The sequence below is a fragment of the Mustela erminea genome, chromosome 14 (genome assembly GCF_009829155.1).
Source record: "Mustela erminea isolate mMusErm1 chromosome 14, mMusErm1.Pri, whole genome shotgun sequence".
Lineage (NCBI taxonomy): Eukaryota > Metazoa > Chordata > Mammalia > Carnivora > Mustelidae > Mustela > Mustela erminea.
In genome coordinates this window covers 74,383,003-74,398,233 of record NC_045627.1, presented here as the reverse complement: position 1 = coordinate 74,398,233, position 15,231 = coordinate 74,383,003, and the positions used below count along the sequence as shown (strand labels likewise).

The window sequence follows — 15,231 nt, the reverse complement described above, 5'->3', positions numbered from 1 at the left end:
GAAAGACCCTTCCCAGGACCAGCTACTCAGAAGATGGCTGCAGTAGGAAAATTTCCCTGGTCAAAGGAGTCATTTTCTCTACTGAAGAGCTGACATAAATAGAAAGACTGTCCGTCAGCCAACTCTTTAAGGTCAAACTTTGACATAGCCTTGAGGAAATGAAAACTAAAGCTACCTGCACCCTTCTCTGAAGGCAACAGAACAGAGACAGCTAAAAGCAAGGAAGCACACACATGAATATGTGCCCAGATATGTCTTCCCACAGATATGTATGAATATGGATCTAGAGGCATATATGTTCTATGTCAACATATACACGGCTTTGGGAATGCTAGAAAAATCACTGAAGGGAAAATGGGAGTAAGTGACAGCTTGTAAGAGACAGAAGGGAAATGAATCTAAGAACTCTCTCTCTCTAAGATTTATTTATTTGGGGGAGAGAGAGGGAGAATGTACATGCTCGCACTGGTCGGGGGAGGGACAGAGGGAGAGGATGTCAAGCAGACTCCCATGAAGCACCCCATTTCAACATGGAGCTGGATCTCAGGACCCCCAAGATCACGACTGAATCTGAAACCAAGAGTCAGGCGCTCAACAGACTGAGCCACCCAGGTGGCCCCTAGGAACTCTCTTATGAGTGCTAATGTGAAATCACAGAAAGATCATTTGTGGGATTTGGAGTCAGATGGCCTTAGGCTTAAGTCCCCACTTCACCACATATTAACTGTATGACCTCAAGCATTTTAGTTAACCTCTCTGAGCTCTACTATTTCATTCTCTGAAATGGGTGTACATATTCCTACCCTGTAGGGTTTTCTAGGACCGGACCCATGATAGGTGCCAATAGACACGGTTTCTTCTCACCAAGTTGAACTTATTGATGGGTGCTTGCCTTGTTTTGCCTCCTGGTGCCCAGTATTCTCTGGCACTTTGAAGTGGGAGCAGATCTAAAGTTACCCTTTCATGTTCTGTAAGTGGGTCTTATAGACAGCTCAGAGATAGGAGGGATCTGGTACAAACTTGGGACTGTTTCGTACTCTTAGAGAGTTTTCTTTTTAATTTTTTTTCTCTTAGAGAGTTTTCTAACCAACTCTTTTGGGCAGTGGTTTTCCTGGTGTGTACTATATTCTGCAAGTGATGGGTCCAAGGAAACCAAATGCAGTATGCATGAACTTGGTGCAATGGGTCAAGAGCTAGGAGCCTTGAGACAGCTGGCTGGTTCCAGAATTCCAGTACTTTCACACCCTTCTGTCCATCCCATGTTTCCTACTCCCAGGTGAGAAGCCCTTTGCAAGGAATCTCCACTTCAGAGTTGAGCTGTGGTCATGCCTATCACCTGTGCTCTCCTGGTCTGCCAGGCCTCCTTCTCCCCATGGGGATCCCGCTTTGCCCTCCTGCTTCCCGGAGGATCCCTCATGGGTGGTGTGCACCAGGTCTGTGCTCTTTGGTTGGGGCTGGACAGGTGATCAAAGCTGGGTGGATTCTGTAGCTCTGACCCCACTCTTGCTATCCCTGGTTCCTGTTTTTCCCATCCCATCCCACCGAAACTCTGTTTGCATTATTTATCAGACGTTAAGGGTTGGATGAAACGTTGCCGGCCACAGGACAAGCTGGGAACATGGTCAGCCTTTGAATAGGACTCTCCCCACAGTCTCTCTGTTATTTCCTGCTCTTCTCTTCATAGTCATCTTTCCTCTCTATCTTCAGACTCGGGCATTCCTTACTCCCCTGCGAAGCATGGCATCTTCTTCCCTTGTCCCTCCCTTACGTGCAGTGCCTCCTCCAAGGTTACATGTTCTCCCACCTGAACTACCGGGACTTCAACGGCTCTCAGTTAAATGTTAGCAAGAAAGTACGCTGACTTAGCCCGTGTCTGGGAGTCACATATTTGCCTTTCAATTGTCAATGTGTGGCTCACTAGGTCTGTGTCTTTAGAAATGAGATGTAATCTTTCTGGACCGAATGTGCACATTTTTAAAATGCGTACGATAACATCTATTTTGTTGGGCTAGCTGTCGTTTTTTTAATAAATAATAAGGAAGTTCTTTTTTATTTCTTTATCTTTTTTTGTCTCCTTGAACTGCACATCCTAGAAGCCAAGACTGAGTATGTATGAAAGATTAAAGATCTGTTTTGTGTGTGTGAAGAGCCTGAGTAGAAAAAACATAGGACTTAATTCTGGCTTCAATTTTTGGATGGATGACTTTTGGCAAGTTACTGAAACTTTCTAATTTTTTATGGTATCATCTTTAAAATGACAATAAAAATAATATCTCCCTCATGCTTAGGATTGTGGAGACAATTACATACAAGGGAATGGGTGATGATGCTTCTGTAGAGTAAAAATCTATGCAAGTATCAGAGTCAGCTATTGCTGGGGTACTCTAACTTGTGGCCCTTCGAAGGCTCTCTGACCTGCTCTCTGACCTGCTTTGATGCCTTCTTTCTCTTCTACTATGTGGTTGTGAATTTGTGGGTAAAGGGAAGTGGAGGCATGTGTATGAGTCTCCATAGCAGCACTATTGCTAACAGCAAAAACGTGGAGACCTTCCAAATGTCCATCAAGCAATGAATGGATAAACAAATCATGACATATTTTTGCAATGGAATATTATTCACCTAAAAAGGAATGGAATGAACCTTGAAAGCTTTATGCTAAGTAGAAGAAGTCAGTACAAAAGGCCACATAGTATATGATTCTATTTACATGAAACGTTCAGGATAGGCAAATCCGTGGGAGACACCAAGTAAACCAGTGGCTGCCTAGAGCTGGTAGAGGTGGGCATGGGGGATGGTAGGCAGAATGACTGCTAATGGGGAGGCGTTTCTTTCTGGGAGGATAAAATGTTTTAAAATTGACTCTGCTGCTGGCCACACAACTGTGTGAATACGCTAGAAATTGTTGAATTATATAATTTAAATGGGTGAATTGTACGGTATGCAAATTATATCTTAAGGAGGCTGTTATATATATATATTTTTTAAATGGGGTGCCTGGGTGGCTCAGTCGGCTAAGCACCTACCTTCAGCTCAGGTCATGATCCCAGGGGCCTGGGATCGAGCCCTGCATCAGGCTCCCGGCTCAGCAGGAGCCTGCTTCTGCCTCTCCCTCTGCCTGCCATTCTGCCTACTTGTGGACTCACTTGAGCTCTCTCTCAAATAAATAAAATCTAAATTAAAAAAAAAAAAATTGGAGATACAATCTTGCTTTTCCTCTTTTTTTTTCCCCCCATAGTTGGAGCCCTGCAGGGGGCCCACTGACTTGGGTCCAGTTCCTGTTCATCACTGCTGGTTTCCCCCTGCCTGCTTTGGACGGGTCCAAACTCTCTGTAACAAGCTGCCTTGACTGGCCCCTTCCTTTGGTTTGACTGCACTGAAGACTAATATCAAACTCCTGCCTTCTGTGCTGTGAGAGTTTCATGAGGACAGGGGACTCAACCTGGTGATAAGGTAGATACTAAATCCATCTCTATTGCATAAAGTGTTGATGGAGAAGGTTGGGTGGAGGTAAGGGAAATTGACTGCTAATGGGAAGGGTTTTCTTTCTGAGGACCCTTGAAATGTCTTAAAATGGATTCTGCTGGTGCCTATGTGTTATTTGCATAACAAAGGGATACTGAAGTTCCTTCACAGAAGGGTTTCTTCACTTTTCTTAGGGCATGTAGAAACTTACAGGGACCTGGAAGAGTTCTCCCACTGAATCCTTGGCAGCCTCTGAGCCGAGAAGGGGCTGAGGGACATGTTCAAAGTCAGAGGGCTACAAGGCTGCCTAGCTGCCAACACCCACCCTCCTCGTGATGCCTCTGTGACCCCACAGAGCACAGACAGCATGTGAGGGGAAAGTGGTGGGGAAGGATGAAGACTACGGAAGCTCTAAGTCACTGCCAAGGAAATGCATGCGGAGCATCTCCAACACGTGATAGCAAGTCCCTAGAGACTCCATGGCCTCTTCGGGGACACAGCCAACAAGCTGCTCCTCTGGTGCCAAATACACTTACCACCTCCCCCACCCGCACGGTGACCCAGCCCTGCTCAGCCCCACTCAGGCTTGGTTTCTTAGCAGCAGCGAGAACTCTCTTGGCCTTGGCAACATGGAAACATCCAGGCTGGGAGCTGAGCGCCCCACGTGATAGCTCAGGATACTCAGCTGCAGGGCTAGCCCCCCCCTGCCCCCCCCCGCCCCTCCTGTCCCCCCTCCCCCGCCGCCCCTCCCCCCTCTGCCGGGTCAGGCTCCTCCACCGAGAATGAGCCTCTGAGCTCCCTACTTAGAAAATCCCCACCAGGCAAAGCCAAGAAGACACCACTTACAGCATCATTAAATTATAACGAGCCCTGAAACTCACTCCAAAAGCCCGGGTCTGTTTGCCCTTGCGGTCTGAAAGAAGCAGGCGATTGGTTGGCCCTGTTCGGCCTCGAAAGCCTTATCTCAGGCTGGTTATTATTTGATTAAAGAGGCTTCCTCCTCCTCTGGTGTTTCAGAACTGTGCTGGGAGGGTTTGCTGCAGCCTGGGGACTTTTTCTGAGGTTACTCTCGAGCACTCAAAGTCCTTCGGCCTCCAGCAGTACAAACAGACAGCCAGACGCCGCCACACACAGGGGCTGTCTTCCGAAAAGTTTCCATCAGCTTTGCACATCAGCTGGTTGAACATAATTCTTCAAACACTACAGAGTCAAGGATACAGGTATTAAAGGTAATTTATTTTGGCGGGGTGGGGGCGCACCTAACTTCCTAGGATGCCATGACACTCTAAATGGGGATACGGTTGGAGCTCTGGGGCTCAGAGTAGAAAGCAGGAGAGGTGGAGAAAGTGGAAAAAGGAAGTGCAAGAAAAAAACCTCAGAATCTTGGAATTCTACAGAAAGGCAAGACCAAGGGGTGAGTTATTTGCAGCTGGAGAGAGCTGTGAGCGCGATCACCAGGTCTCATTGACATCTGAGCGCTTTTGCTCCATGAAGCCCTTCCTGAGGTCTGTCCCCTTGGCATGTCCATCATCCTCCCCACTGGCTCAGAACCCCAAAGTCCTGACAGGGTTTTGGACGCTGTGTGAGCAATCCAGTTGCTTTAGCTTGAAACTTACCCGATCTGGTTTGCAAATGGGACATGGCGCGCCAGTCCTCGTGATGCTGACCGCAGAGAGGGGCAGAGTGGGGCCGAGCCCCGCATTTATGAGAATTTCTTTCCCACCTTGCAAAGATCTCTGTGTGCTGTGCACAGTCTGTTCTCATCCACTCGATGCCCCCACCTCAGTTGGGCGGGTAGAGGACAAGTCTGAGGACTTCCCCTGCTACCCATGCAGGCTGGGCTCCATGGGGTGCCAGCAGGGGTTTAGAGACCTAGGACGAGGATGAGGACAGGAGCATCCTCTCTGGCCAAGGAGGGGAGGAGACGATGCAAAACAAGAAAAACATTTTATTTTGCCATTAAATAGAAAAAAAAAAGGCTTTTAGGGTAAATTGGTATTAAAACTGGTTTTTCCCTCCACATGTTAGATGACTGCATCCCCTCTCTCTAGTCCTGGCAGTTCTTTTAACCACCCGAGGCTTCCATTCGGGATATCTTAATTCTGAACTGGCTGTATCCAGGTTGTTTGTGCGTTGCTGGCTTCAGTGGGATGGAATGTTGGCATCTCTTTGCCCCCAAAGCTTCTCCAGGAGGTGGAGAGCCCTTCTTCCTGCTGAGGACTCTGCCAACCCCCAGGAATTTTCTCTGCCCAGGCCCCCCACTGGATTTCCTGCCACTCTTCAGAGTAATGGTCAGAGGAGTTCATCAGAGTAAATCCTGCTTCCCTCTCAAAATTTTAAGGGACATGACAAGAGGGGGGACAAGCTCAGAGCAGGGGGGCTGTACCTCTTGGACCTGATTTCTTTCCTGCTCCTTTGGGAACACCTCCGCCCTTTGCCATCGTCTGGATGGCGTGGGACTTCCCCTCTCCCCTTCTCCCTCCCTGTCCCACCACATGGGGACTCGTTCTTCGCACCCGCCATGGTGTTCTTATTTCATGCTCTCCTTTCCGCTTGGCACACTTTCCCCCCTCCCCTGCCCCTTGCTCTGGCCAGGTCAACACGTGAGTTGGGTCTTTGAGTAAAGGTTCTTCCTCTGGTACTAGGTTAGGGAACGATCATTGTCTTACGATCGTTTGTGTCCTCGTCCATGGCCTCCCCTACACCGGCAGCTCTGTGAAGCCAGGGGTTTTACACTTGTTGACTCAGTTCTCATAACACGCCTGTGGGGTGACCGTCAACCCATTTCACAGATGGGAGAGCTGGATTAAGAAACAAGTTCACCGGGTAAATGGTGGGCTTCAGAACCCGTGCTTCCACACCTTTGCCGCATGCCAGTCTGGTTCTGAGTGAGTCCATGAGAAACAAATGCCTAGTGTCAGGGGAATGAGCAGAGCACGAGGCAATGCTCCCATCAGCTCTGCTGAACCGTTCCCTCCACTGAGAGGACAGCACAGGAGCCACAGCGCAGGTTGTGGGCAAGGCTTTGAGGATGTGGGGGTAAGTGGTCACAGACCCTGAACAGGAGCTCTGTCCTCTCTGTCAGGATCGGCTTTCCCCGTCAGTCTCTTGCCTACCTTTGTAGCCACGTTTAACCCCTTCTGGGCTCCATCCTGGAGACTGAGAGGGACTCCAGATCAGGAATTTGGCCAGCCTTGAAGGGGGTTCTTCAGGAAACCATCATGGCTGGACGCTCGGAGTCCATCAGATGTTGTCCTGAGGGCTCTCCCTGCCAGATCTCATTCGTGAGGGAGGGGGTCAGGATCATCCTGTGTCTTCGAGGAACAGACTAAGGCTGGGAGAACCAGCTTGCCCAAGCTGGTAAGTGCGAGAGCTGAAACTCAATTCTGGGTGTATCTGGCCTCAAAGCCGGCGCCCTTCCCACACACCAGGGGCTTTCACAAGCACTTAGCTTTGAACTCACTGGATCCCCTCTGAAATTCCCGTCAGGCCGATAGTCCTGCTCCACTGTCTGCCTTCCCAGTTGCTGAGTGCGGATCCCCTCACTGCGGTGTGGTCCTCAGCATCGTCTTCCCTGCCTGGACCACGGTCAAACATGGGGCTTGACAAGACCAGGGACTGGTTTGGGGGCATCTGGTCCAAGAACATCACAGCCAAAAAAGCCTCAACCAAGGTCCCCAGCCTAGGCGGATCTACAAAGTCTGAAAACCTTTGTTAGGAGAGTAGTAAGGCATTGGGAGTGTCATTTACTGCTGAATTTCGCTTTTTCCACTTGTTATTTGTGTTGTCTAAGTTCTAGTCTTCCTCACCTGGAAAAAGGGTGTAATGTGTCTCTCTTGGAGTTACTTGGGGAGTAGAGATTCTGTGTTCATTGGATGTGGGTGTGTGCCTGCCAGCTGTGAGGCACTGGGATACAGTAGAGAATCAGGCAGCAGCAGCTCCGTTCCCTTGTGGAAGTTACAGTCGGATTGGGGGCAATAGGCATTAAAAAAAAAAAAATCACACAAATAATTAGTTCCCTTTGTGGTGAGAAAAAGAACAAAGGACCTCATTTAGATGGGGGTGGCGAGCTAGTCACGAAAGACTTCTCTGATGGATCAGTAGCATATGAGCACCTCTCATGCCTCCAGAATGTAGTAGGTGCTCAGTATGTGTGGCCCTGGCCAACTTCCGGCAAGTCTCTGGGACTCAGAGGCTGTGAGTCTCAAGTGTGTGTGATGGGGGTGGACTGAATGATTCCTCAGGCCGAGTTGCCCCTATCCAGTATTTAAAATTCCCTTGATCCACAGCAAGATAGAGTCAGATTAAAAGAGACTCTCCTAACTCCCTGTCCAGTGCTCTTCTACCCAGCCGTCTCCTTGGATGGAGAGAGTCTGAGTCTAAACTCAAGGAGGCCAGGAGGAAGACTTGGCTGATTCTGTCTCCTGGAAGTCTCTTTCTCTAGCACCTCCTTCCACTCCCCAGCCACGACTCAATATCCTTGCTCCCTGGGGGTCACTCCTTCTAGATGGAAATCCCTCAGCCCCTTCCCAGGAACAGAAAACAGATTCTCTGTGTCTTTGCCCTCCAGGTTCCTACATGTCCAGCTTGGATGATTAACCCTCCTGCGGCCATCCTCTCTGATGGTGAGATCGCAACCACAGGCAGGCTGGGAGGGAGAGCTGTGAGTTGAGGATTTGGGGAAGGGCCCATCATCTTCCTTGGCTGCCCATGAGTGCTCCCAAGGCGGCCCCCTTCCCCCACCCACACAGCCTACCCCCAGGAGCACCATGTTCCTTTTGCATTGCACATAGTGTCATTTGTAAGCTTTCCGGCCAGGGTTTTAGTGACAGCCCTTGTGAGGAGCTGGTTAGCATTTTTTCCAGACAAAGCCAGAAACTGGGAGGTGATGGAAAGTCTAAGCTTGCCAAGAATGATGAGAAGAAATGATCAGTCTCAGGCTCCTGAAAGAATGTTCTTTAATTCTCTCCCACCTTCCCCATGGAGGACCCTGTCCCCTTGTTCTCCAGGGGCATATCAACTTTCTATCTCCTCTTCCTTACCAGGGGCCATACTCTTGCCTTCAGCTGTCTGTTAGCCAATCCCTACCAACTGTTTGCTGGTCATAATGCTTAGTAGGACCTCCCAGGGACATCAGTGTTTTAGCCAGTGATGCCTAAGGGAGCAATAATGGCGGGAAGACAGGCTATAGGATTGATCCTTCAAAGCATACCACTGTCTTCAAATGAACTCAGGATTTGAAAACCTTTCTTTGGTGGTGGTGGGGTTGGTCAGAGAGGATTGGATGGATATTGAGAAAGGAACAAAAATGCTGTACAATAAATGATACATTACCCCAAGAGCATTTCCAAAGAGACTGAGTAGCAAGTTGTACCCTGAGGCAAATCCTCCCCAGTGGGTCATAAAAGGAAAGTGGCAGCATATTTGCAATGGAAAGCACACCCTGCCCATTCAGTTCCCAGAACCTGCAGTCTTGCTGATCTTACCAAGGTGAAGCTGGGTTCTCTGGCCATGAGCAGCACTTCAGATGTATAATGGGGCTCCAAGCTGCCATGCTGAGCCAGTGGTAATGAAATCCTCCATGACTCCTGAGCCCTCAAGCAGGAGCCCTCTCCCCTCCCCAGCTCCCCAGCTCCCCAATGCTCTCCTTGCCTCAATGCACTTGCTTCATGAGCTTTGCATTTGACCTCCAACCCGCCCTATAGGTCTGGCAGGAAGTTTAGCTGCAGCTGGCTCTGTGCATTGAGCTTTAACCTCTTGCCAGAAATCAAATCGGCTAAAACAACAACAATAATAATAAATAACAACAACAACAACAAAAAAACAAGGACCCAAAATGAGTTTTCACAGAAAGCAACATCATTTCCCTGTGACTTCTTCTGTGGAGAGGAGTGGTTGCTGTAGAATTTAACCAGAGGGCTGCTTGGTAACAGCGCAGATGATGTTTGCTTTTTGTCAATTCCAAATTATAAGTGACTGTGGGGAACAGGGACCTGGGAAAATGGAAAGCCTTGGGACCGAAAGCTCTTCTCTGACTTGGCAATGGGAAAACCAGGGGGATCAAGCAGCAGGTGGGCAGGAGATTGGCTGCTCCACACCCAGCCCCAGTCTGGCCCAGACAGTTCAGGGACACAAGAGAGGTGCTGAGCCTTCACTCATCGGTCCCCTGGCATCTCCCCGGGGCGGTAGCAGTCCTAACCCCCATTGCACTCCCCTTGGGGCTCATTTTAATGATCTTGTGGGATGATGCCCAGGGTGAGCCTGCTGGTAGGATGGAGGTGAGGCTCTCCATCCATTGCACCAGCCAGAAACAGCATGCATGGTTAGACGATAGAAAATGTGCCCTCTACTCGTCACATTGTCTAAGTTCACGAAGCAGCACTCTGTGTTCCTAGTGCTTTGCCATTGCTCCTTGGAATGCCCTTTTCCTACACCGTCACCCCTGCCCCACAACTAATTAGCTCCGTGACTCAGGGTAACGAGGCACAACCCCTGCTCTCAAGGAACTCAAAGCCCAGTGGAAGAGATGGGTAATTAAACAAATAATTTAGGGTAGCATTACCACGTGGAGATTGCTATCATAGAGCAGAGAGGCTTATTCTAGGGGCAAGTTCTATCCCTGCAACCCTACCCCTCACCTCTTCTTGTCCTTGTCCTGCAATACCTTCCCTGTTCAATCCTGGGTCTCAAACCTAATTCTTCTCCCAGCAACGCCAGTGGCTACTCGCAGTAGCCATGTTCCAGACTGCAGACCAGTGCTGGTTTATGATGTTTTTCTAAGAACTAAGGACAAAGTAGCCAGTCTTTAATACAGCTGTGTGTATTTCCTTGGAGGAACCTGCTTTCCTTCTGAGAGTCTATCCCTCCTGTTTGTTGAGATATTGAGACATTCTTTCTTATGAGATGATGATGTTTGTAGGTTATCAATTTATGTTGCATTTAATTTTCATATTATGACTGGGCAGAAAAAATAGCATCCATTGTTTACTGCACAGTGATAGTTCAAAGTCTGGGAAGCATTGTCCAACAAACTGCTTGTCATCAAGGTTAACACCTATGTCCAAACCCAAGTGGGAGCCCCTGGCATGTCTTTCTTCGTGTCTGATTTCTCAGTCTGTAGCCAACTGGCCAAGCTGATGTATTCAAATTCTACTCATTTCCCGGAGACACTTAGCTGGCCGTGGCGGCCAGATCCTTAAATAGACACTCCTGTTTATTTGGCGTCACAGGCTGCTGTATGTTTAATGCCTTGAGTATCCAATTTCTGGGCCAAACTCATGAAAATCTAAAGGGGAATTATCTGTCTCAGAAAGCAATTGCAATGGAAATAAAAGCAATTCATACTCAGTGTTATCAGGGTGTTTAATTTTTCATTGAAATTGCAAGATAAAAGTTGATCTTGTGTTAACCCAGATCTCCAGCTTCCACTGAGCTGCAGCTTAGAAACTGCTAGAAAAGATACAAGTACCCTCACCCAGAACAGCCTTTCAGGGGCTGTCCCTCTATCTCATGAGGTTAGGAAATCTTGAGGTCGAATGGTCTTGTCTAGCTAAATGAAGTTCCATACTGCCTCTGGTTATCCCACCATTGAAGATATGGTCCAGGGCATTGGAAGTCCCCACAAAAGCTTGATGGATAGAAGAAAATGCCCATCAGGCAAACCAAATCCCAATAACATATGTGGTAAAGTCCAAATTCTTGGGCCATGGTTGAATGTTTCTATATTAAAAGTTATTTAAGGGACACTGAGGTGGCACCAACCTTGGTTGGACACCACCTCTTGGTTTTGGCTCAGGTCATGACCTCAGGGTTCTGAGACTGAGCCCCGTGTTGGGCTCTGTGCTGAGCATGGAGTCTGCTTGAGATTCTCTTTCCCTCTTCCTTTGGCCCTCCTGTTTGTGCACTCTCTCTCTCAAGTAAATAAATAAATCTTTAAAAAAAGATTATTTAATATAAGCGATTCATGCCGGGCTTAGATAATTTAGCTATAAGGAGGGTTTTCTTTTACCACTCTGCAATGTTGGTTTTGCTCTGCGATGGCCAATCAAAGGGAGACTCTGATGTTTGGACTGAGTCCTTCTTGAGGTCAAGGATGTGTCTTGTGTGTGTTATTGGTGAACACGCTCTTCTCCTTCTGCCGAGGTCCCCTGGGACCTACCCCATCTCTTGGCAGGTAAGATGCCAAAAAATTATTGTTGGTGGAAACAATAATACAAATGACTCTTATCTTTTGGAAAGAATCAGTTTCTGGCAGTTTCTACCTTGACCTAATGTGACCACTTAATCACTCATATTTTTCACTTGCCTATTTAATTATTAGAAGAAAAATTTTTTTTGACTTGATAATTATGTTTTGGTTTGCAACCCTAAGAAGAGGAAAAAGGGGGAGCAAAACTGATGGGCAACTAAGGCCTCTAGTGAGCACTCTGCCCTCCCATTGGTCCCAAGTTTTCTGGAACCTTCCCCGGCTGCTTATTCAGGGTGTCATCCAGACTTGGGAGCAGCAGGCTTGGTCCACTTACTTGTATTTGGTTTGCCTGGACTCTTTGGCCAACACAGTCGTTTCCACTGAACTCCTCCCACTTGTAACGGGCAGCCCTCTTGTTGGTCAGCAACTTGAGGTCTGGCAAGAACAACGTAGAAGGCTTAAGTGTGTTTCTCATCATGGCATTGCCATCAATCCATTGTATGGTCCTGGGCAGGTCATCCTTCTCTCTGGGTCATAGTTTCCTCATCTGTAAAACACGTTGGATTAGATCAGAATTTCTAAGCTTGACCCTATTGACATTGTGGGCCAGATCATTTTTGTTGTGGGGCTGGCTGTCCTCTGCATTGTAGGATGCTTAGGAGCATCCTGGCTTCTACCTACTGGTTTCCAGTAGTACTCTTCCCCTCTTTTGTGATGACTGAAAGTATCTCTAGACATTTCCAAATGTCTTCCTGGGGGCAGAATTATCCCCAGTTGAGAACTATTGGATTAGATTGACCCAATTGGATTGGGTTTGAGAAACCACATTGAGTTGTTAATCTCTCCTGTTTTATTGAGCACCTACTGTATACTAGGCACTATATTTGGTTTTGTAGCCTAAATATTTTTTATAGATATTCCACTGAGTAAGTGCCGTCTACTTTACAAAAATCTGAGTAAGAAGCTAGGCATTGAGATAGAATGAAAAAAGAGAATCTCTCTTTGGATTCTTACTAGCCTCATCTCTAAAACATCAACTTTACCCACGGTTGTCAGGACCTAATGCTTAGTGTATATAAAGGACCTTAGATCATAGTAGACATCCAATAATTAAATTCATTCTCCTTTCTTACCCACCCCTGAGAGAATCAGATCTGCACAAAACATTAACTTTATCAGCCTTGCTCTGCCATCTCTAGACATCTACCCTTCACCGACCACATGCTGCCTCCCCTCTCCCCAGTCAGTCCAGTACTGATATGTCTTCTTTAAAAAATCTCAAACTGGGGGGCACCTGGGTGGCTCAGGTCATGATCCCAGGGTCCTGGGATCGAGCCCCGCACCGGGCTCTCAGCCCTGCACTGGGCTTTCAGTTCAGAGGAGGGAGCCTGCTTCCTCCTCTCTCTCTCTGCCTGCTTCTCTGCCTACCAGTGATCTCTGTCTGTCAGATAAATAAATAAAATCTTAAAAAAAAAAATCTCCAACTGTTTGTTTCAAGGAGAGCCCCCTCACTGCAGTCTCTTCTATCACCAGATTATTAACTTGGTCCATTTTTGAAGGAGTTGCCTCTCTCTAGGGAAGAAAAAGAGTCTTCAGAGTCTGGAGAATCACCAAGATTTGCAGAGGCCATTGTTTCATGTTTGCTTTGCCTGATGACAATAAGGATCCAAGGAAGAGGGAGCTCCTGCTCTATGAGTTATCAGCACTGCCTCTCTGGGGCCATTGGTTGGGCCATGGGTTTTAGCATGGGTTCTGAGTGTCTCAAGGGCAAAGACCATGCATTGTCTTCTGTGGGAGCTCCTGCACCATCTCCTCCAGGGAAAACATGTTGGTGTTTGGTAGCTGACATGGCGAGAGGCATCATAGGATTTCAGGGCAATGGAGTTGGAATCTGTATTTTCCTTTCCAGTCAGATCCTGACCAGGGGCTCTGGGGAACATGCAGACAGTGTAATTCTTGGGGAAAAAAATGGTTCATGCTCAAAGCCTAGCTCTGTCGCTTCCTCTCTGTTTCACCTTGGGACATTTATGTTATTACTTGGAACCTCAGCTGTTGTATCTGAGAAGTCTGCAATCACAGGGGTCCCTTTTCACAGGGAGGTTGTGAGAATGAAATGCTAGAAGATGTGGACAGTATACGGTACAGTCCTGGTAAATATTAAGTGCTCAATAGAAATCCACTTTGATTGAAAATAGGTATCATCTTAAATAGTAACTATAAATAATAATAACTAGGACAGGTATTAGACAACAAAAAGAGGGATTTGGGTGGTTGAAAACGTAGATATGAGATTGACTTGTTCCATTGCTCATGAGAAAACAGGCTCAGAAGGGGAAGCGAAGGGAAGGGCGCCCAGGTTACTGGCAGAGCTGGGGGAGGTCTTGCATCTCTAGATTCTCCTTCACATGCTGGTTCTGCCATGGTGGGGCTGCTTTCCTGTGTTAAAGAAATGAAATACTCACTGACACCTGTAAACATGGTCAGGCAGATTCTTCAGGACTCCCCAGAGGCATGAGGACCATCACGATGGGGCTTTTTACAGTGGGTAGGACAGACTGGGCTTATCTCCAAATACAGCACTGGCAGGGAGAGGGGAGGGGTCAGCAGATGGAAAAGTACTAAGCGGCAACAGCAAGGGTAAGGGGGACTCTGACTCAACCGACCTAACCGGATTCTTCACCGAAGACAGGCCAGGGTGGTCAGGCAAGACCTGTAGGCTGCTGGAGGGTGCTGAGCCTGATCAGATAGGAAAGTCAGGGACCTGGCGAAACTGATGTAGCAGTGTTCTTGCTAACACTGGGTTTTACTAGAACGTGCACAGAGGGTCTTAGGAGAAGGTCCAGGAGACCACCTAAAGTTTGAATTTTTGTCGCCTGCCCAAATATTTAAAGCCCATGTTTGGAAAATTACATACAGATTGGGGAAAATGTGCCTGTTAATTTAAGCACTATGTGCTGTTCCAGGAGGGAAACTTTTTTCTAGGTAAGAGAGAATGAATATTTGTCTAATGGGTTTGTGATGACCTAGGGTTGCCCGAGAGAAAAGCAGAGTGTGAGAGGAGGCTTAGCACCCCCAAAACTCCCCGGCCACACCAGCCTGTCCTTCTGTAGAGCCCACCACTACAGAAACTACGGCCTTTGTCCCTCCTTCTCCCACCTTCTCAAAGGTCAGCCCTTACCTCCCAGCCCAGGCCCAAGGCACTGGTGGGCTGATCTTTTCCTTTAATGGGGACATTCAGTCTCAAGAGCTGCTATGAATGACCGTAATATAACTGAGCACAAATTGTGTTCCCCTTCCCAGTAAAGTACAAGAGATTGCCCTGGCCTGGCTCCGAGCTGTGATTCATAGCGTATCTTTCACCTCTTGCCAACAACCGTAAGCTTGCTTGAGAAGGAAAAGACTGAAGGTTTTAGGCTCACTGTTGAAAGAGGAAGAATTTTAACAGAGTGGCTTTCTTACACTTGGTCCTTCAATATTGACCATTTGGGGGCTTGCTTGCAGTGGGAGGTTATGTGGTTCTGTTCAGACACTGGCATCACGTCTAATTCATATGATGCAAAATCAGGTATAACTACATGTGA

General features: G+C 47.7%; 1 protein-coding gene across 2 annotated transcripts in view; it reads left to right on the top strand.

Annotated features, from left to right (window-relative positions):
- Positions 1 to 4,472: 4,472 nt before the first annotated feature.
- The window catches only part of GPAM (glycerol-3-phosphate acyltransferase, mitochondrial), a 58,159-nt gene continuing 47,400 nt past the window's right edge, over positions 4,473 to 15,231 (top strand). Inside the window, exon 1 of one of the 2 annotated variants that reach the window (XM_032312441.1) lies at positions 4,473 to 4,682. The gene's annotated coding sequence lies outside the window, so the exon portion shown is untranslated. Of the gene's footprint in view, positions 4,692 to 15,231 lie in introns of both variants that reach the window. The other variant, XM_032312440.1, reaches the window with a different exon arrangement.